This window comes from Schistocerca gregaria, chromosome 5 (genome assembly GCF_023897955.1).
Source record: "Schistocerca gregaria isolate iqSchGreg1 chromosome 5, iqSchGreg1.2, whole genome shotgun sequence".
Classification (NCBI taxonomy): Eukaryota; Metazoa; Arthropoda; class Insecta; order Orthoptera; family Acrididae; genus Schistocerca; species Schistocerca gregaria.
The window spans coordinates 572,444,462-572,466,577 of NC_064924.1; the positions used below are offsets into that span (position 1 = coordinate 572,444,462).

At 42.4% G+C, this 22,116-nt stretch overlaps 1 protein-coding gene across 1 annotated transcript in view; it reads left to right on the forward strand.

The window, feature by feature from the left end:
* The first annotated feature begins 17,651 nt into the window (after positions 1-17,651).
* LOC126272373 (G1/S-specific cyclin-E) overlaps positions 17,652-22,116 on the forward strand; it is a 172,265-nt gene continuing 167,800 nt past the window's right edge. The window contains exon 1 of the mRNA XM_049975186.1: positions 17,652-17,747. The gene's annotated coding sequence lies outside the window, so the exon portion shown is untranslated. The remainder of the gene's footprint in view (positions 17,748-22,116) is intronic.

Sequence of the window (22,116 nt, forward strand, 5' to 3'; positions counted from 1 at the left end):
CACAACAATTACAGGTCACATCCGTCGCAATTCCGCGATGAAAGAAATAATAACTGGACACGACAAGGCTATTCTCACAACACAAATCGTGACCAAAACAGACACCACCCATATAACAGCCGTTGGCACAGTAGTAAGAGTTACGGAGAAAGATCGCATTTCCGTAGTAATGAATATGACAGAGACAATCATAGAAACAGACAATACGGCAACCAGAACTATTATTATCACGGGAGACAGATTAACTTCAGACGCAACGGTCCACCGTGCAGTGATAATTCAGGGAGAAATTCTCCACCACTTAACCGACAAGAAAGAAACTACAGGAACTACCGACATGACGACAGACGATATAACCGTAACGACGGACTTGAATTGCATCAGAACTGGCGAGATTCAAACAGAGCAGGGCACTCTCGACAAGGTGAATTTGTAGAAGTTACGTCTCCTAATCCCAATAACGACGCGCGCCAACAAAGAGACAGGCAATGACTCGCACCGCAGGCAGCCACGTGCGCCGGCTGGCTCAGCGAAAAATAACATAGATGCTAACCTTGAGAAAAATTTTAGCATTCCTTACCGACGTATACAACATGATAATTGCTTTGAGTTTAAACCCTGTCCACTGGGAAGAGTAAATGTTTACACCACATTTCACATGTAAAACCGTTTATTGAAAGATAATCTGCTTTATAACTTAGTCTTTGCCATAATTTTTTTCACTTCACGTTACTAGTATGCTTTGTCAGACTTAGAAACTGTTAACATGCAACAATGTTTTGAAGTTCACTATCCAGTCTAGAACCTAGGGAACATATTTAAACAGAAATTTACGAATGCATTGCTATAGTGAACAGACGACACAGTGTTGTTATTTGTACATTCTTGCTTGTTAGTTGCACGTTTACGTAACGACTATCAGGCTTACATACTTAGAACGTATACTGGTACTGCTAATGAGATTTTAATGCAACATTTTGGTTTACTTGAAAATACATTTTGGATTTAAAGTACTTTCTGCAAGATACCAGATGACACAGTGGTTAGTTTATTTGACAGCTACACGATTATATCACGACGCTACTAATGCGTGACAATTTATATTATTGCTTTTGCGCTGTATCTGTTTTGTATCCGCACAGTTTTTCTGTATTATTCTGGAAAGTAAAACATGTTTTAGTAGTAACTTTGTGGTATAGCTACAATGAGACAGCCTTTTCTGTAGCACAACAATACGTTACAGCACAGTACTTTCTTCATCACGGCAATAAGCGTAATAACTAAGATATCTATACGCAAAGCATTTCACTTTTGTTTACATGAGGTAAGTACATTGACTTCTGCAGAACTTAGCTTTCGGAGGACCATAATTACGACACTTCCACAGAGATTATCTTACAACAAGACGCACTGTTTAGCGCTACAGTACACGTATTTGAGTGATTAATTTTATATTTAAAACATTTATTTTTTAAGATATTTGAAGTACAATGATACAAACGTTTTCCGTGATACATTTTATTTCATTGCTGTAATCTGTAACACCTGAGGGTATAATTACACATCCTCAGGGTGGTACACGCTTACTTTGTGTACCATGTGTTTGGCAAGCACAAGGAGCCCTAGCTAATATGGTATTCGCTTATACAACTTTACACATCGACACCATATTTCTCTAACACAGAATTACACAGCTAACTGATTATTTGACAGAGAAACAAACATCTTTTTACTACGTCAGTGACACATGTTTACGCAGTTACGCAGGTGGATAACTTCACACTTATGAAATTGTATTTTGTCTGTATTTTGTGAACTGTTCATATTTTTTTGGAACCATTGTGATACTATGAGAGCTTTGAATGATGTATTTGGTATGGGAACATGATTTTTAAAGTACGTTTGAGGTAGACGACACTATTGAAAATAGCAGAGAATTCTTTTTAGGTTTTGAAATTATTGCAGGAAGCTACGACGATTTTGACATTTGACTGAGGTGTTATGATATTATTACGACGACGATGTGTATTATGCTGTTGAGGTATGTTTACGATCAATAAGCTGATGTTATGTGAGGAATTTGATTATGCTACGTATCTGTTATGATGAAATATTGAAGAAGTGTCGACGAATATGTATATGTGTAATAAGGTAAGGAATAATGAGTAGTGGTTAGGGACTCTGGTTTGTGAAAAAGGATGTTGGAAACGAAGAATAATACTTTAAGAGTTATGAAATGTGTGTAAATGCATGAATGTATCACAATGCCGCCAAAACTTTTTTGCACACTGTTATATTTATAGGATTTTGTTTCTACACATTTGTAATGCAAATTTTCGACCTGTGAAAATTTTTATACGAGACTGTCACTGTAGTGGAAACTGCTGTCGTAAATATTTCAGTAAGAAAGGTAAGTAACCTTGACGTAATGCGTTTTGGGCGCCCAGCTGAGAGATAGTTGTCTGACAACAGAAAGCCACAAGGTGGACAAAAAAAAAAAAAAAAAAAGAAAGACCGTTGTCCTCGCTATTGACATTTCTTTGTAGAAAGCGTCGAAAATACGACATGCTCAAACTTGAAAACATATGATTAGACTTTGAAGCTCTTAATTTATGATATTTACTAAAATGCCTAATGAAATGATGAGAAACATTTTACATCTATTGTCTTTCTAGTTGAGAGCTTGCTGATTTTGTTTAATATCTAGTTTCTAGCTGCACTGCAGCATTGGTTAAAATAAATTTTAATAGGTGTACTAATATAGATATTTTATGCCTACAGATCCAGTAAATAATAATTTTATTATTACTTCCAAAAAACTGAGGGAGCACAAAAAGACATTTCCACTTCACAGGAATTGCATACATAATTTTTGTCAGTGACTTGGTAACTTATTTGCTAGCGTAAATTCTCGTGATGCCTCACCCTAGTGTTAAGATGTGACATAGGTATTAAACATGACCATTTTTACTGTAATATTTTTTCTGCTTGAGCTTTGTCATGTTTAGATATAAGTTATTGCATTTGCTGCTGCTGTCTGCCAGGCATAGTGCTACTAAATTTCACTTTGTATTACTCTGTTAAGCCAGTTTTACTGCTGGTTTATTTTTCTTGTTGCTGCACATTGGCTCATGCTAGTTGTAATGTTGCATTTGCTTGGTAATTTAGATTTACTGTAGCTTGCTTTGCCACTTTGCATTTTTTTGTCATTGCTGTTTGTGTTAATTATTTTGTGCTGTTGCATTGCCTTGTCCCTTATTTTAGCATCAGAGCTCAGTAGATTTAAGTTAGCTTAAGAGGGGGTAGACTATATAAGAGAATGAGTTGCGATGAATTGGAAGAAATGCATTGAGAAGTTATACAAAAAAAGTACAGAAAGCAGTTATAGATAGGAGTTTTTGGACATAATGAAGAACGAAGGGAGATCTCCAAGAAGTAAAGAAAGTTTTGTTTGCAAAATACTGCAGTAAAATACACCCTGTCCTTTCCTTGTGTTATCCCACTATGTGTTTGTGTACTCTTGTATATTTGTGTTTTTCCTGTCTTAATTTGTTTAGCTAATACAATTTATGTTGTAGAATTTTTCTAGTACTAAGGTACATTCACTATGATGAGGAATACTGTTATCCTCAAATATAATTTGCATTAATAATATGTTATTTTCTTTGTAAAGATGTTTATAGACATTATTAATTCTGTTCTGTTTTAATGCTCACGTGTGAAATTAATGTTAAGAAAACTATTCTCATTATTTTATATACACTCCTGGAAATTGAAATAAGAACACCGTGAATTCATTGTCTCAGGAAGGGGAAACTTTATTGACACATTCCTGGAGTCACATACATCACATGATCACACTGACAGAACCACAGGCACATAGACACAGGCAACAGAGCATGCACAATGTCGGCACTAGTACAGTGTATATCCACCTTTCGCAGCAATACAGGGTGCTATTCTCCCATGGAGACGATCGTAGAGACGCTGGATGTAGTCCTGTGGAACGGCTTGCCATGCCATTTCCACCTGGCGCCTCAGTTGGACCAGCGTTCGTGCTGGACGTGCAGACCGCGTGAGACGACGCTTCATCCAGTCCCAAACATGCTCAATGGGGGACAGATCCGGAGATCTTGCTGGCCAGGGTAGTTGACTTACAACTTCTAGAGCACGTTGGGTGGCACGGGATACATGCGGACGTGCATTGTCCTGTTGGAACAGCAAGTTCCCTTTCCGTTCTAGGAATGGTAGAACGATGGGTTCGATGACGGTTTGGATGTACCGTGCACTACTCAGTGCCCCTCGACGATCACCAGAGGTGTACAGCCAGTGTAGGACATCGCTCCCCACACCATGATGCCGGGTGTTGGCCCTGTGTGCCTCGGTCGTATGCAGTCCTGATTGTGGCGCTCACCTGCACGGCGCCAAACACGCATACGATCATCATTGGCACCAAGGCAGAAGCGACTCTCATCGCTGAAGACGACACGTCTCCATTCGTCCCTCCATTCACGCCTGTTGCGACACCACTAGAGGCTGGCTGCACGATGTTGGGGCGTGAGCGGAAGACGGCCTAACGGTGTGCGGGACCGTAGCCCAGCTTCATGGAGACGGTTGCGAATGGTCCTCGCCGATACCCCAGGAGCAACAGTGTCCCTAATTTGCTGGGAAGTGGCGGTGCGGTCCCCTACGGCACTGTGTAGGATCCTACGGTCTTGGCTTGCATCCGTGTGTCGCTGCGGTCCGGTCCCAGGTCGACGGGCACGTTCACCTTCTGTCGACCACTGGCGACAACATCGATGTACTGTGGCGACCTCACGCCCCACGTGTTGAGCAATTCGGCGGTACGTCCACCCGGCCTCCCGCATGCCCACTATACGCCCTCGCTCAAAGTCCGTCAACTGCACATAAGGTTCACGTCCACGCTGTCGCGGCATGCTACCAGTGTTAAAGACTGCGATGGAGCTCCGTATGTCACGGCAAACTGGCTGACACTGACGGCGGCGGTGCACAAATGCTGCGCAGCTAGCGCCATTCGACGGCCAACACCGCGGTTCCTGGTGTGTCGGCTGTGCCGTGCGTGTGATCATTGCTTGTACAGCCCTCTCGCAGCGTCCGGAGCAAGTATGGTGGGTCTGACACACCGGTGTCAATGTGTTCTTTTTTCCATTTCCAGGAGTGTATGTACTTATGTCATAATTCTTGTAACATTGATGTACATGTTTATTCCTATTCTTTTGTAAAGCCCCTATTACTACAAATGTTATCTGTATTATTATGTTTTTAATGATGTATTTTGTACCTTTGTTATTGTATTCTTATGTTATAAATTGTAATTGACACCAGTTCATCGAATTAAGTAACTTGTAAGTTACATTTCACTGCACACGTTTCTGTTGGTCATAGTATATGGACAATATGTGAGAAGTAGGGACTGCACGTGTGTTAATAATTCAGCAAGGGGCTGGTTAACAGCATTGCTGGTTCTAAGGACAATTAAAAAAAAACTTTGTGAGTGCACAAGTGGTGGTTTATGGACTTGCTATATTCTCTGCAAGACTCTTCGATGGTGATTGTGCACCTGCACAGTCGCAATAGATGGCTGATAGCCGTCTCTCCAAGGACTATAATGGGTCTGCATCTTTGATGTCCCACCAATACCATTATCTCTACAACTACTACAGTGGGTCTGCATCTTTGATGGCCCACCAATACCGTACTCTCTACCAGGACTGCAGTGGGTCTGCTCTGTGATGACCTACCTACCAATATTCTTCAAAACTTCGACTGACTCTGCGATGGGTTTGCTTTGTTGTGGCCCATTACCTGTCTGCATGTCAAGAGTCAGCACTGTCTTTCTGTTGGAAGGACAACACTACTTCTTCAAGACTGCATGGAAATCCGCTACTTCTGTGTGCATTTTCTTTTACTGCTCAGACTTTGAGAAAAAAAAAACACTGCAAATTTACTGTGATGAATGATCAGTCTGTCTTTATGGACTGTGAGAGCATTTTAGCTTTTGACCAACATTGTATCGATAAGTGTGAGCATTTCATTTCTTTGTTATTGTAATTATGAAAACTTTTTTCAAATCTGTATTGGCCACTGCCCAAAACAATTTGTGAAATTTTTGTGGGGAGCATGGTGGCTATGTAAGTTGGCTGTTTATTTTTCTTATTGGTAACGCCACGTAGCGCTCTATATGAAAATCACTGACTGTGTTAAGTCCCATAGTGCTCAGAGCCATTTGAGCCACTGACTGTGCTGTGTGCAGTCAGTGGCTGTTTGGCATTGTTGTAATACTCGCCATTGCAGTGTTGGGCTTTTGGCTGTTAACGGCGCGTAGCGTTGCGCAGTTGGAGGTGAGCCGCCAGCAGTGGTGGATGTGGGGAGAGAAATGGCGAAGTTTTGAAATTTGTAAGATTGGATGTCATGAACTGCTATATATATTATTACTTTTGAACACTATTAAGGTAAATACATTGTTTGTTCTCTATCAAAATCTTTCATTTGCTAACTATGCCTATCAGTAGTTAGTGCCTTCAGTACTTTGAATCTTTTATTTAGCTGGCAGTAGTGGCGCTCGCTGTATTGCAGTAGTTCGAGTAACGAAGATTTTTGGTGAGGTAAGTGATTTGTGCAAGATATAGGTTAATGTTCGTCAGGACCATTCTATTGTAGAGATTTTTGAAAGTCAGATTGCGTTGCGCTAAAAATACTGTGTGTCAGTTTAAGCACAGTCATGTATAATTGTTCAAAGGGGACGTTTCACGTTCTGTTGCTGTGTGTTTCCATTCCATAATTAATGTGATTTGAAGAGAAGTAAAAAAATGAGCTCTAACATGGAAAGTAAGCGTTTCCGGACACATGTCCACATAACATATTTTCTTTCTTTGTGTGTGAGGAATGTTTGCTGAAAGTTTGGCCGTACCTTTTTGTAACACCCCGTATACATAAATGATGTGGAGGACAGGGTGGGCAGCAATCGGCGATTATTTGCTGCTGATACCGTGGTGTACGGTAAGGTATCGAAGTTGAGTGACTGTAGGAAAATACAAGTCGACTTAGACAAAATTTCCAGTGGTGTGATGAATGGCAGCTACCTCTAATTGGTTCAAATGGCTCTGAGCACTATGGGACTTCACTGCTGAGGTCATCAGTCCCCTAGAACTTAGAACTACTTAAACCTAACTAACCTAAGGACATCACACACATCCATGCCAGAGGCAGGATTCGAACCTGAGACCGTAGTGGTCGCGCGGTTCCAAACCTGTAGCGCCTAGAACCGCTCGGCCACCCCTGCCGGCACCAATATTGTGGAAAGATGTCAGTTAACGCGGGTTAGGAAGACCATCTCCGTAATGTTCGGATACAGCATTAATAGTGTCCTGTTTGACACAGTCAAGTCGTTAAATATCCCGGCGTAACGTTGCAAAGCGATATGAAATCGAACGAACATTGTGGGAAAAGCGAATGGTCGACTTCCATTTATTGGAAGAAATGTAGCAAAGCGTGGTTCATCTGTAACGGAGACAACATAAGGACACTAGTCCGACCTATTATTGAGTGCTGCTTGAGTGTTTCGGATCTGAACCAAGTCGGATTAAAGGAAAACATCGAAGCAGTGCATAGGCGGCTGCCATATTTGTTACAGATGGGTTCGAACAACACGTAAGTGTGACGGGGATGCGCCGGGAACTAAAATGGGAATCCCTGCAGGGAAGGCGAAGTTCTTGTCGAGAAACACTATTGAGAAAATTTAGAGAATCGGCATTTGAAGTGACTGCCGAACGATTCCACTGCTGCGAACATATATCGCGCGTAGGGGCCACGAGTGCAAGATACGAGAAATTAGGGCTAATTGGGAGGCATATAGGTAGCCGTTTTGCCCTCGCTATATTTGCGAGTAGAATAGGAATGGAAATGACATCTACTGGTAGAGGGTACCCTCCGCCATGCACCGTACGGTCGCTTGGAGAGTATCTACGTAGATGTAGATGTAAATGAGCAGTGGGGGAGGCTCTGCACGGAAAATCTACGATGCAAAACTCGTTGGTCGGTAGCCCCGTGGCACCTACAGATGGGACGGAAACAAGCTCACCTAGCCAGACCCGCACTCTAAATGGGGACCTTTGCCTTTTGCAGGCAACAGCTCTAGCGACTGAGCTACCCGAAAATGATCCACAGTCCGATCTCACAGCTCACTGCCCGCCAGTGCATCTTCTCCTGCGTTCCGAACTCCACAGAAGTTCTCCTGGCTATCTAGCTTGATCATCACTTCTGGAATAAAGTATACTGTGGAGAAATGGCTGAAAGTGGCTAATGTTTCTTGTTGTATGGTAATGTATAGTTATATTTACTGGTATTTTGTCTGCGTGGTAATGTGAAGTTGAACTCCCGATTAGAGAAACAGTTCGTATTTAAGTTCGAAAGTCATCTCGTAATTCTTGAAAACTGATCAGCAATGCAAAAGTTAATCATAAATGCAACGTTAAACTATGTACTGCAACGCTCGTTGCTAGAGTACAGTCTGTTCTGTCAAATTTAAGAAAACTGACCTATTAGCAATAATACAACCACTCTCACTATGAGGAAAATGTAAAATATAAATAACTACCAAAAATGCCTTGTCTGGAAAGTACGTCACTGTTGAAATGTTAATTATATCACGAGTAAATTACAAATGGCCTACCTGTTCCCGCAACGAATAAATGCTGTGCTGCTGCTATCTCCAACTACTGCGGCTGCTGCTGTGCTAGTTACAAAATAAAAATTTAAACTACTAGCAACATCGTGTGCAATGCGTCTTTTAGACTACAGACACGTCCACAAAACTTATGTGTTAATAAATTTCATTATTGCAATGATCACTGTCGATTAAAGTTCTGTAACTAAGAAACTCAGGTAAGCAAAAATTATGTAGGCGAAACTTGAAATAAAGAGACAAATGCTGATTGATGGAAAAACAATAAAGTAACTGTATTAACAATACTTAACATCACTAGGGCAAAACATTTTAACACCTGAAATATTAAATATTCGCTTTACATTAATAGTGGGAAAACTTGAACAAACTCTCTTTACTGTCTTATAAACACGTATACTATCCATCTTCGAAGAAAAATCAGTTACACATTGTTATCACAAAACTCTCCAATTCAAAATTCCTTACGAAATTAATTACTACGCTTGGATATCTGGGCAAATGCGCTATTACAGTACCTTTTGAAGTCTTCTGAATGAATTTACAAAATATCTCTCCATAAATGAAAAATAACAAAGGAAAATTATTGCCGGTATACAACATGGCCTAATCACTTCTCAGTCCATCACAAGATGAAACTTGACTCTCTCTCTCTCTGCAAGATTCTACTCCACTCACAAGCCCGCTATTAATCAAATGCTATTGAAACTTTACTTTCCTACGTGAAATACAAAATATTACCAAAATTACAAATTACTGTACAAAACAAAACCCTTACGTGGCCTAGCCACAGGCTAGCGGATTGTTTACAGGATGAATTTCCACGTTGCAGCGGAGAATGCGCTGCTTTGAAACTTCCTAGCAGATTAAAACTGTTTTCAGGACCGGGACTCGAACCTTTTCGATAGCTCAGTCCGTAGGGAATTTGGCCACGAAGATCGCGGATTCTAGTCTCGGTCCGATCCACAGTTTTAGTCTGTCAGGAAGTTTCGCATCGCCGCATACTCCGCTACAGAGTAGAAATTCGTTGTAGAAACAGTACCCTAGGCTGTGGGCAAGTCGTTTATCAGTAACATTCATTCTTTCAGCACTGTTGGCCCCACTAGGCAAGCAGGAGAACTTCTGCAAAGTTTAAAAGGTAGGAGGATAGGTGCTGGTGGAGGTGAAGATGGAAGTGTGGGCGGTAAGTCGTGCTTTCATGCTCAGTCGGCAGAGTATCTATCCACGGTAGCAAACTTTGGAGCTTCGAGTGACCATCCCGTACACAGATTTAATCTACCAGGAGGTTTGAAATCAGTGCACACTTCGTTGCTAAGTAACAATTCATTCTGACGTTATATACTCTTATTTGAAAGCAAAATAGCTTTTTCAGCTCTTTACTCAATCTTAGCAGATCGAAGGAGTGTGAAGCGCGCAGCCGTACAAATTTTTGACATCTATCCCACGCTTTATATTCTAGAGGGCCAAACGACAATGAAACTAATTTTAAAAATTAAGTTTATATATACTTGTGCTCTTCGTAATCAGTACAATAATTTCTTCATCAGTGATACCACGAATATTTGTGTGTGTGTTCATGTATGCGGGAGTGTGTTTCTCTATACATGTTATGAAATGAATAGCTTTAAGGTTTACTGCAAGAGAGGCCAACTAAATAAAATATTGAGGCCATTCGTAATTCCGCTTCCACGGGGTCTAAAGCCGGGTATCAAGTTAACTTCTACAAGTTGCTTCCAGAAGCTACTTCTGTAAGTTCTTTGCCGTGCAAACTCCCCCAGTAAGTCGGCTTCCATAAGTTTTGTTAACTCGCAGAAGTTATGAAGTTACAGTTTCTTATTACCATCTGCAAGTACTTGCTGAACTTGCCAGTTTCCGGAAGTTTTTTTCAAACTCGCAGAATTTTTTTGTGTTCGATGCCAGTACGAAAATGTCAGTCTCGAAAAGGAAGAAGGGCGCAAAGACAGACGGGCCGAAAGAAATGTACCATTCGAAACTCTCGACATATGTAACTGGCCACCGCCAACCAAGGAAGTGCGAAATGAATTTAGTGATTACTTTGTTTTACCGGAAGGGGAAATAAAATGGCAGTACAAACATCTTTAAATTTTATCTAATTTTATGCTGTTAGTGTAAACATACGTACAATATCGTTTGTAATAAAAATAATAGTGACACGCGGTACAGCCGCCTGGTCTTGGGCGCCTTGCCACGGTTCGCGCGGCTCCCGCCCGTCGGAGGTTCGAGTCCTCCCTCGGACATGAGTGTGTGTGTTGTCCTTAGTGTAAGTTAGTTTAAGCTAGATTAAGCAGTGTATAAGCCTAGGGACCGATGACCTCAGCAGTTTGCTCCCACAGGAACTTACTACAAATTTCCAAACTTCCAAAAATAATAAATACTGCTTGTAAAACTCTAAGAGCAATTAAAAGCTGATATCTTGGTGATACAGCTTGCCATATTTGTGTATCCTGCTATCGACTCTTTGACTGGAAGCCTAAAATGGACAAGAAAGTTTCGAGTCTTGCATACGACACTGTCATAAAGCTTTTGATGTGAGCTAAGCCATCTGATTTTAGTTGATTCAGCATTGTCTCTTCATAAATCGAATGTAGGGTTAGACAAAAATATGGAAAAAAGGCGAGACATGCACGCTTCAATGTAAATGTAGATGCCAGCCATGCCTGCAGATCGCGCTGTTGTATTTCATAAGGAGCGGCACCCGTCCGGTTTCCTGAATGTGTTGCAAGTGTCACTCGTGTGTCACAACAGTGTTCCATCTACACTACTGGCCATTAAAATTGCTACACCAAGAAGAAATGCAGATGCTAAACGGGTATTCATTGGACAAATATATTATACTAGAACTGAAATGTGATTACATTTTCACGCAATTTGGGTGCATAGATCCTGAGAAATCAGTACCCAGAACAACCACCACTGGCCGCAATAACGGCCTTAATAAGCCTGGGCGTTGATTCAAACAGAGCTTGAATGGCGTGTACGGGTACAGCTGCCCATGCAGCTTCAACACGATACCACAGTTCATCAAGAGTAGTGACTGGCGTATTGTGACGAGTCACTTGCTCGGCCACCATTCGCCAGACGATTTCAGTTGGTGAGAGATCTGGAGAATGAGCTGACCACGGCAGCAGTCGAACATTTCCTGTATCTAGAAAGGCCCGTACAGGACCTGGAATATGCGGTCGTGCATTAGCCTGCTGAAATGAAGGGTTACGCAGGGATCGAATGAAGGGTAGAGCCACGGATCGTAACACATCTGAAATGCGTCGTCCACTGTTCAAAGTGCCGTCAATGCGAACAAGAGGTGACCGAGACGTTTAACCACACCATCACGCCGGGTGATACGCCAGTATGGCGATGACGAATACGCGCTTCCATTGTGCGTTCACCGCGATGTCGCCAAACACGGATGCGACCATCACGATGCTGTAAACAGAACCTGGATTCACACGAAAAAATGACGTTTTGCCATTCGTGCACCTAGGTTCGTCGTAAAGTACACCATCGCAGGCGCTCCTGCCTGTGATGCAGCGTAAAGGGTAACCACAGCCACGGTCTCCGAGCTGATAGTCCATGCTACTGCAAACGTCGTCGAACAGTTCGTGCACATGGTTGTCTTGCAAAGGTCCCCATCTGTTGACTCAGGGATAGAGACGTGGCTGCACGATCCGTCAGAGTTATGCGCATCAGATGCCTCTCATCTCGACTGCTAGTGTACGAGGCCGTTGGGATCCAGCACTGCGTTCCGTATTACCCTCCTGAACCCACCGATTCCATATTCTGCTAACAGTCATTGGATCTCGACCAACGCGAGCAGAAATGTCCCGATACGATAAACCACAATCGCGATAGGCTACGATCCGACCTTTATCAAAGTCGGAAACGTGATGGTACGCATTTCTCCTCCTTACACGAGGCGTCACAACAACGTTTCACCAGGCAACGCCGGTCAACTGCTGTTTGTGTATGAGAAATCGGTTGGAAACTTTCCTCATGTCAGCACCGGCTCCAACCTTGTGTGAATGATCTTAAAAGCTAATCATTTGCATAGCAGTGCATCTTCTTACTGTCGGTTAAATTTCGCATCTGTAGCACGTCATCTTCGTGGTGTAGCAATTTTATGGGCCAGTAATGTAGTTATGAGGGCATTATGTCGGAGCTAAGTGAATTCGAGAGTGTGCAAATCGTCTGTGCCCACACGATGGGCGCTTCCGTAGCCGAGGGAGCCGGAGTGTACAGTTTTTCAAGAGGCGCCATTTCAATGATTTATACCGCGTTTAAGGAGAGCGGAAAAACAGCATCGTCAAGTCACAATGCAGAGTAAAGTGTGCATTGAGTGAACGTGACGGATGGTCATTGAAGTGCATTCGAGTCGGACGTTTTACCTACTCGGCCACAACAACAATGGAACAAGGCGGGGGTTAGATGATAATATGGGCACCCGTATCGTGGTGCTGCATGGACTCTTGGTTACTCTGTAAGATCGCATTACTGCCAAGAACTACGTGACCATTTCGACTGATGTGGTCCGCCCCATGGTACAATATTTGTTCTCTGATAATAATGCTGTGTTCAAACACTACAGGGTGTAACGCCCCAACGACCACCTTAAAGTCAATTAAGAAAGAACATGAAGTAGGGAAAGTTATCTTGTCAGTTACGACATCTTTGCCGATGAGCTAACACGAAAGACTTTTGTCAACAACTACATTGTGCACCACTGAGCATATTTGTTAGCGAAAGAGAAAGAAGAAACATCGTATTTCAGCAATGGACAAATATCCATGTGATATCAAAGTAATGTCATCAGAGATAACTTTTATGTGGAAGAGAGTTGTAAGTGCAACGAAGAACTTCAATGCGCCTGCAATGCTCTCCCACAGAAGAAGTCGCTTGCTAGAACTCGTCCAGTGCAGACGTACAAGAGCAGTTCGGATCTGAATTATTGAGATAGCGAATTGTGACGAGACTGTTTTCGAGTTTAGAAGTGTTTGTTGCGTGACAGGATTCACGGCTTAAGAAACTGATTTTATGAACTGAGACAGGAACAGACAGACTCATTTAACCGTGCACTACGGGTTAATTAAAATCTAATAACGGAATTAGTGAACATTGGACTTGACTTTAAATTAGTTGGACCTTAAGGAGAAGTGATCACTCTATTAAAGAACACACGCAATTAGTCTTGAGTAAGACCCAAGTACACAACATCTTGAAGATAAAACAATTACGCTAAAGTGTTGAGTTGTGGTAATTGCCAAGAAACTATACTCAATCGAACTGACTTAACTAAACTATTCCTATTTAGTGACAAAATAACAATAAACTGTTCGGTACCAGTTAAATACCCGGTGTGGACTACATCATTAAATAGTTTGATAAATGACTAAATCGACGACTACGCATGAAAGACTATTTCATTGAACTGCAAATATCCACGTCATTAGTTGAGAAGTGAACTTTAAAATATTTTCGTATTACGACGCAATCTTACAAAGACTGAATCAAAGAGTATATCTGTATCTCGCTGCATACCAGCACAACAATTCCATAGCAACGGAGACAACAGCGTAAGAAAAAACTGTTAACTAAAAAATATTTCCTCGCAATCAGTGGTGTGTGCTATGCGAACGAGAGAAGAATTAATAACTACTGCAAATCTGGGCAATTAACAATACAATATGAATAATAAAAAGCATCAATTATACGAGTTCGCGTAAGTGCAAACGCTGCGGACTTGTAATTGAGATACAACGACTACGCGAGGAACGCCTTTCGGAAGTTTTTCAGGTTTTTTCTCCCGTTAACCTACGGGGACTGACGTTATATGGCATCGTGTCTCTACTATGACGCGAGAGCTGTGGCAGTAGCAGCTCCACGGCGCCGACTACATCAGCTCGCGGTTGGAGTCCGGGGACACGCGCCACAAGGGCTACTCTTCACACAGATCGCACCGTCCGGGGATCGTTATACGAGCACGAGAACGAATTATCGAACTGCCTCTGGCCACCACAGTAGCCAGATCTCAACGTTATTGAGCCTTGGAGGGAGGGTTGTGTGATCGCTGTTCACCATCGAACATCGTCACCTGAACTTCCCACAATTTTGCAGGATGAATGGCTTCAGATTCCCTTGAAATCTGCGCACGACCTAAGTTTATCCATTCCGAGAAGCATGGAAGCTGTTTAGAATGGCAGTTGATTTCCTAAACCGTATTAGGCGTCGTAATGCGTTGCATTTTTTGTGTTTCCTTAATTTTGTCAACTCCCTGTATGTACAATGTAACTTTTAATCCGTCTTGATTCCAAAGTGTTTATTCATATGACCGGTTTCAGTTCCTTCAGAACCATCTTCAGATCTGATATTTCGGTTACAGGAGTAACCCGACCAAATACAGCAACTTTCACATGCTGCCAACTTTTCTAATCAGACAATATCGTAGGAGAGCTGTAACTAATGGTGAAAACTAAGTTTCATTTCGCTGTGCTGTGTTGAAACTGTTTATGCAAGTACGAATGACAGACTAATTGCTAGTCCAGCTCGGTTACTGCCTATGACACCTGAATGGAAAAAATGCTCAACGAAAAGCAAAATTTGACTTGTGGCTGCACTTTGTGAGGAAGGTAAAGCTTGCTCCCTTTGTACCACTCCTCTGACCACAGACTGGCACTTGCTTCCTCTGCTCTCAGCCTATCTAAAGATAAGCCAAGAAAATATACTCGTGCTGTACATAGTTTGGCACTTTTCAGACATAACCGATCAATTGTGTCTAACAAGCCAGAAAATCATGCAGCTGATAAATACTAAATTGGGAACACATTAATTTTTCCTGACATGTGGAAGTTGCTGTATTTGGACGGGTTATCCTGTAACCGAAATATCAGATCTGAAGATGGTTTCTAAAGGAACCGAAACCGATCATATGAATAAACACTTTGCAATCAAGACGGATTAAAAGTTGCATTGCAAAATCACTGATGGCGGCTATCCTATCAGACATTACGTCTCTTTTTGCAAACCCTGTATGTACGCCTCTGTACACACTTCTTCACCCAAACATTTATTTTTTCTTAACTTTTTGCTTTTCGTCACGATTTTTATTCAATAACTATGACGGAGGCGGCTATTCTACTTTTTAGTCATGTGACGGTACGTCACATAAATATTGATATTTTCAGCCGTTGTAAATCGTAGCTTAAGTATTTTATGAATATAATTAGTCTAAAAGATATAGTTAATGTTCTTGAAACGACTGATATGCAGCGATAGCATATTTATTTAATGTCTATGAAAATAAAAAAGGATCGAAAGAGACGCGATTACACGGCCGGGAAGGAAGGACGTATTTTGTGATAGACACACTGTTTTGTTTCGTTATAAGGAAGCGGCTACACATATTTTATGTAAGTTATTCGTATGTCTGCTTAAATAAACTTGTTATTATTATTACAAAACGAATTTCATTGTAATAGTTGTCACCTCAAATGCTCGCAGCGGCTAATTATTTTTAATAAGCATTTTTCAGTAATTTGCGCTGCGAGCTCATCTTCCGATGCAGCCTCTGGGCGGCCATTACGCGCCGAACTATTAATTTATTTATCAAAGTGTTGTGGTTCGAATGGCTCTGAGCACTGTGGGACTTAACATCTACGGTCATCAGTCCCCTAGAACGTAGAACTACTTTAACCTAAGTAACCTAAGGACATCACACAACACCCAGCCATCACGAGGCAGAGAAAATCTCTGAACCCGCCGGGAATCGAACCCGGGAACCCGTGCGTGGCGAGCGAGAACGCTACTGCACGACCACGAGATGCGACCATCAAAGTGTTAACAGTAAATGTAAATGCGAGAGATTTCGTTGTACGAACCTTTTAAAATTGCAACAGATAATTAATTTACGTTAAGTTTATGTTTTTAAACTATACAGATTCCATGAGTTCAGTAAGTTTTATCTTGGCCGCTCCAAGGCAACAATCGAAATTCTCTCAAGCCTTGCTTTGCAATCAATAAATAGAAATTAACAAAATTACATTCAATTCAGTTAACGGCAACTATATTTTAGTCATCACGTTCAAAATCTAAAGTTGGTACATGAATAACTGAGGCCCTTCAAGAACCCGTTTCATATTTACTTATTCACGTAAGTAAAAGTGATAAGAGAAGATAATATCCCTGAGAAAAAGAATCATGCTCATAAATTAAAAAATAAAAATATATAAAATATACATATATGTAATTTCCTTTGAATATAACGAATAACAAAGACGTCACAGTCTGTTTTTGCAAACCCTGTATGTACGTCTCTGTACATACTACTTCACCCAAACATTTACTTTTTCTTAACTTTTTGCTTTTCGTCACGATTTTTCTTCAATAACTATGACGGTGGCGGCTGTTATACTTTTTAGGCACAATTATGAAAACATTTCGTTGCCTATCTCACGAGGCGATTCTAGTGGAAATGCTTCTGCAAGTAACTGCAGCAAGTTGCTGAAATTAATTTGGCCAGGCGATGTGCAGAAATAAAGTTTTGTTCTCGTGTAAACATCTCGGCAAGTGCTTGCACAAGCTACCCGCGGAAGTTAGTAGCTAGTGGACAGGCGCATGAAGTTAGACGTCGCAGAAGCCCTCGGCCGGCAGCGAGGTCTCTCGTGACGGGAGCCGAGTATTCCCGCGAGGGGGAAAGTGTGGTTCTGCTGGTAAGGAGCAATACCTGCGGTCCTTTTGTGCTCGCTTCACCTTTCTGCGGGGCACGGGTCCAAGACCCCCGGTGTTACGTCAGAGCGCCACGCACGCGCGCCTTCCCTTCTCCACACTCACACACACACACACACATATACGTTCATACACGTACCGGCTGGGGAAGCGTGCGTGTGGACGGGTGGCAGAGCACCTGGTAGGGCCAGTCGGAAGGAGTGGCGCGCGCAGATCTGAGCGTAGCTGAGCTTCCGCGAGCAGAGCCTGCCATGATCGTGGTCGCCGCGTCTCCACCGACACTGACTCTTTGCCTCAAGTTGCCTCTGTGAGTACCGCAGCACTGCGATGGCGTCCCACCTGCCTGCCACGCGTCTCGCAAGCGCCACGTGAGGACAACCGTCCTCCATTTTCGGCAGCGCTTCCGATTCTCGCAGGCGTCCGTATCAGCCGGTCGCCTTTTTGTTAACGAAGTGTCTGCGTGGAGCCATTGAGTGCGTGCAATCATTACCGTGTTCGAAACTTTCAACGAAGCAGCAACGGAATGGAAATTCGATTGAAGAGATTACCTGACATCATTGCTCTCAGGTTTCCTCGGCGTGATTGATCAATGGTGTGCTTCCGGGTGCTCTGCCGAGTTCCATTTTATGCACAATATTTCATCGACCGATCCAGCCGTCTTCTTTGCGTGCAGCAAGTTTTCGCTGTTGCGTGTACTCTCTGCCTGGATTTGAATTAGACTCTCGACTATTATTGTTGGTGTCGCGCCGCTGTTACTGGCCGGTTTTATTCACTCTTGTAAATGTTACAAGAAAAAGATGCTCTCGAAAACTCGTTGCTAGTTACAGAAGTTGCTTACAAGGGAACCTCCCCATTGCACCCCCCTGAGATTTAGTTATAAGTTGGCACAGTGGATAGGCCTTGATAAACTGAACACAGATCAATCGAGAAAACAGGAAGAAGTTGTGTGGAACTATGAAAAAAATAAGCAAAATATACAAACTGAGTAGTCCATGCGCAAGATAGGCAACATTCAGGATAGTGTGAGCTGAGGAGTGCCGTGGTCCCGTGGTTAGCGTGAGCAGCTGCGGAACGAGAGGTCCTTGGTTCAATAATTCCCTCGAGTGAAAAGTTTAATTTTTTATTTTCAGACAATTATCAAAGTTCAGGCACCCACACATATCAACTTCGCTCTTCAAAATTCCAGGACATGTTCAGATTTGCTTGGACATATGCAGGATTTGACGGTCTACACACGGAAATATTTGAAAACGTTAAAAACAGATGTTTTGACAGAGCACAGGGAAAACTGTGTGACTGTGAAACTGTTGCATTCATTTGTTGCAGTTTATGTGACAAACTCTTATGTTTTCATCACTTTTTTGGGAGTGATTATCACATCCACAAGAAAACCTAAATCAGTCAAGGTAGAAGAATATTTTTACCCATTCGCCAAGTGTGCAAGTTAGGTGGGTCGACAACATATTCCTGTCATGTGACGCACATGCCGTCACCAGTGTCGTATAGAATATATCAGACGCGTTTTCCTGTGGAGGAATCGGTTGACCTATGGCCTTGCGATCAAATGTTTTTGGTTCCCATTGGAGAGGCACATCCTTTGGTCTACTACTCGCACGGTTTTGCGGTGCGGTCGCAAAACACAGACACTAAACTTATTACAGTGAACAGAGACGTCAATGAACGAACAGACAGATCATAACTTCGCGAAAATAAAGAAAGTAAACTTTTCACTCGAGGGAAGACTTGATCCAAAGACCTCTCGTTCCGCAGCTGCTCATGCTAACCACGGCGCTCCTGAGCTCATATCGTCCTTGATGTTGCCTATGTTGCGCATGCACTACTCAGTTTGTATATTTTGCTTATTTTTTTCATAGTTCCACACAACTTCTTCCTGTTTTCTCGAATGATCTGTGTTCAGTTTTTCAAGGCCTATCCACTGTGCCAACTTATAACTAAATCTGAGGGGCGTGTGATGGGGAGGTTCCCTTTTTAGAACTAACAAATTTAACATAATGTTAGGAACTAAACGTAACTGGAAAACAGTTTACAAACGTAAACGTAGGATGAAAAAGAGGAACAAAGCTGGTATTGAGCCTGTTAGGACACGCCAAGGCTCAGCGCCACACACAGGCACTTCCGGCAATCTACACCACGCCGACTGTGTTCTTCAACCAATAGAGATAGTGCAGAGGTTAGTACACCGAACTCGCAATTGGTAGGACTGCGGTTCAAGCCCGCGTCAGCCATCCAAGTTTAGATTTTCCGTAATTGCCCTAAATCGCTTGAGGCAAATGCCGTGATGGCTCCCTTAGAAGAGCATAGCTGATTTCCTTCCCCATCGTTCCCTAATGCGAGCTTGTGCTCCGTCTCTAATTACCTCGATGTCGACGGGACATGAAACACTAATCTCCTTCGTACCTCTGGTAGTCATATCCTGGAAAATCCTGAACCCGAGTTCGATTTCCAAATCCCACTATGCCCTTCAAATGGTTCTAAGCACTATGCAACTTAACTTCTGAGGTCATCAGTCACCTAGAACTTAGAACTAATTAAACCTAACTAACCTAAGGGCATCACACACATCCATGCCCGAGGCAGGAATCGAACCTGCGACCGTAGCGGTCGCTCGGCTACAGACTGTAGTGCCTAGAACCGCACGGCCACTCCGGCCGACAACTACGCCTTTCGATCCTCTTTTTTTTTCACGAGTCCGCACTGATAGTTCGTGAAACGCAAATTCTCTCAGCATTTCCTAGCTCTGGCGGATTTAACGGTCAGCGTGATTTTAATAAACTGAGTGCTGAATTCCAAGCCTTGTTAAAATTCGTACTTTCGTCCTTGTTTATTAGGCTTTCTATCGTCTTTATTTCCACAGACTCTTTAATCATGCTGTTCCAGGAATTTTGCTTTTGCACTACGCTACTGCTCTCGACGTATTTCATTTCATGATTATATTCGTGGCACTCTGATGTTGAAGACGATCTAATTCTCTGAACGCCGAGTGTGTATTGCGTTCCATGTAAACATGGTATATTTCTTACCTGTTGCAGACCATTGGAACAATCTAGGAGAGACGTAAGGAGCATCAGTGACACACTCAACTAAAACAACCGAGCAAATCAGCCGTCGTCGAGCACTGCCTCGAACGTAATCACGAAATGAAATATGGTGAATCCATTGTCGTGGTGTGCAAATGCCAAATTCTTGGGACAACACAATTTAGAAGTCTATCGAAATAAATGTGTCAGGAAACCCAATAAGAAGGAGTGAACGTTTCAATTTAAATTACGCTCGGGTTGCGACAGTCAGTATATTCCGGCCGTAACATTCACCAGAGCTGGGAAAACACACACACACACACACACACACACACACACACACACACACACACACACACAGAATATACGTTTCACGGATATCTTTGCCAACTCTAAAAACAAAGGACCATCAAAGGGTGCAATGTGCTTCGGGAATCGAACAGCGGCGCGAAGTCAACAATAGTTCACAGTCTGGATAGGAAGTGTAGGCAGTGTGTACATACAACGGCAAAACTCTCAGCACCTGAAGAAGACCACTGGGTCGACGTCGCAATGTTGTACAGAAAATGGAGACAATAACTTGGCAGAACACCCGGAAGCACAGCAGTGACTCCGTTTCGTTCTGTCTGCTCGGAGGTGCGCACATGTTCGCTGTGACGAATTGGCGACAATGTGCGTTGGCCTATAACGGACAGCTGGCAAATTAACTGCTTGCGCGTGTATAACTAAATGAGCTATGTTACGTGCATTCGACGTAAGCCACCTTGCGAAATGTGGCACAGGTCACTCTGCTATGCTATTATAATTTTCCTGCTTTCCTGCTTGAATCGCGAATGATGTGTGGGAAGAAGGACTGTCGGCGAGACGGATTGCTGATGAATAATTCATGCGTCCGTTCTGACCGGTTGTTTGGCGATCGTTCTTTTGGGCGACCGAACATCATGCAGTTGTAGTTAAGACACAGCACTCGTTTCCAGGAAAAATTGAGTTCATGTCCGGTCTGTCCTTCCAGATATAGGTTTTACCATTCTCTCCTAAACCACACAAAGTGGGGACAAGTTTTATAACTGCTCGCTGTTCAGAATGCAGTAATGCTCTGTAATTGTTATACATTATTAGAGCTTAAGACGAAATGAATAGCAGGCACCAAATGACAATCTAACAAACATGACCTAAAACCATAAGTACATTCGTAGTTACTGTCTAATTACAATATGCTAAATCTTAATAGTTAGTAAATAGAACACAACACTTGCTTAGGTAACTACACATAGCTTTCAGTATTCAGTTATTCATCCCATTATACTTCTGCATCCTTTTAAGTTTAAGAGGTTATAAAATTCCGAAGAACTATATTTCAGATTAACTTTCACCATCATTATTTCTTTCTAAGTGTCTACTTTTATTTCAGTTTTGATGCCCGTAACTTGTTCGTCAAAGAAAATTCACTCTTGACCGCTGTATTTGTAACAGGAATACGTAACACAAACTCCACAATGTTAGAAATATTTTCATAAGATATATGTCTGACTGTGGAGTTCCGGAACACTTGTAGCCAGTGCATATCAGTGTCAGTTTTTTCTGTGATCTATTTCTCTATTTACTGAGATGTGAGAAACTGCTGCATATTAACGCGCT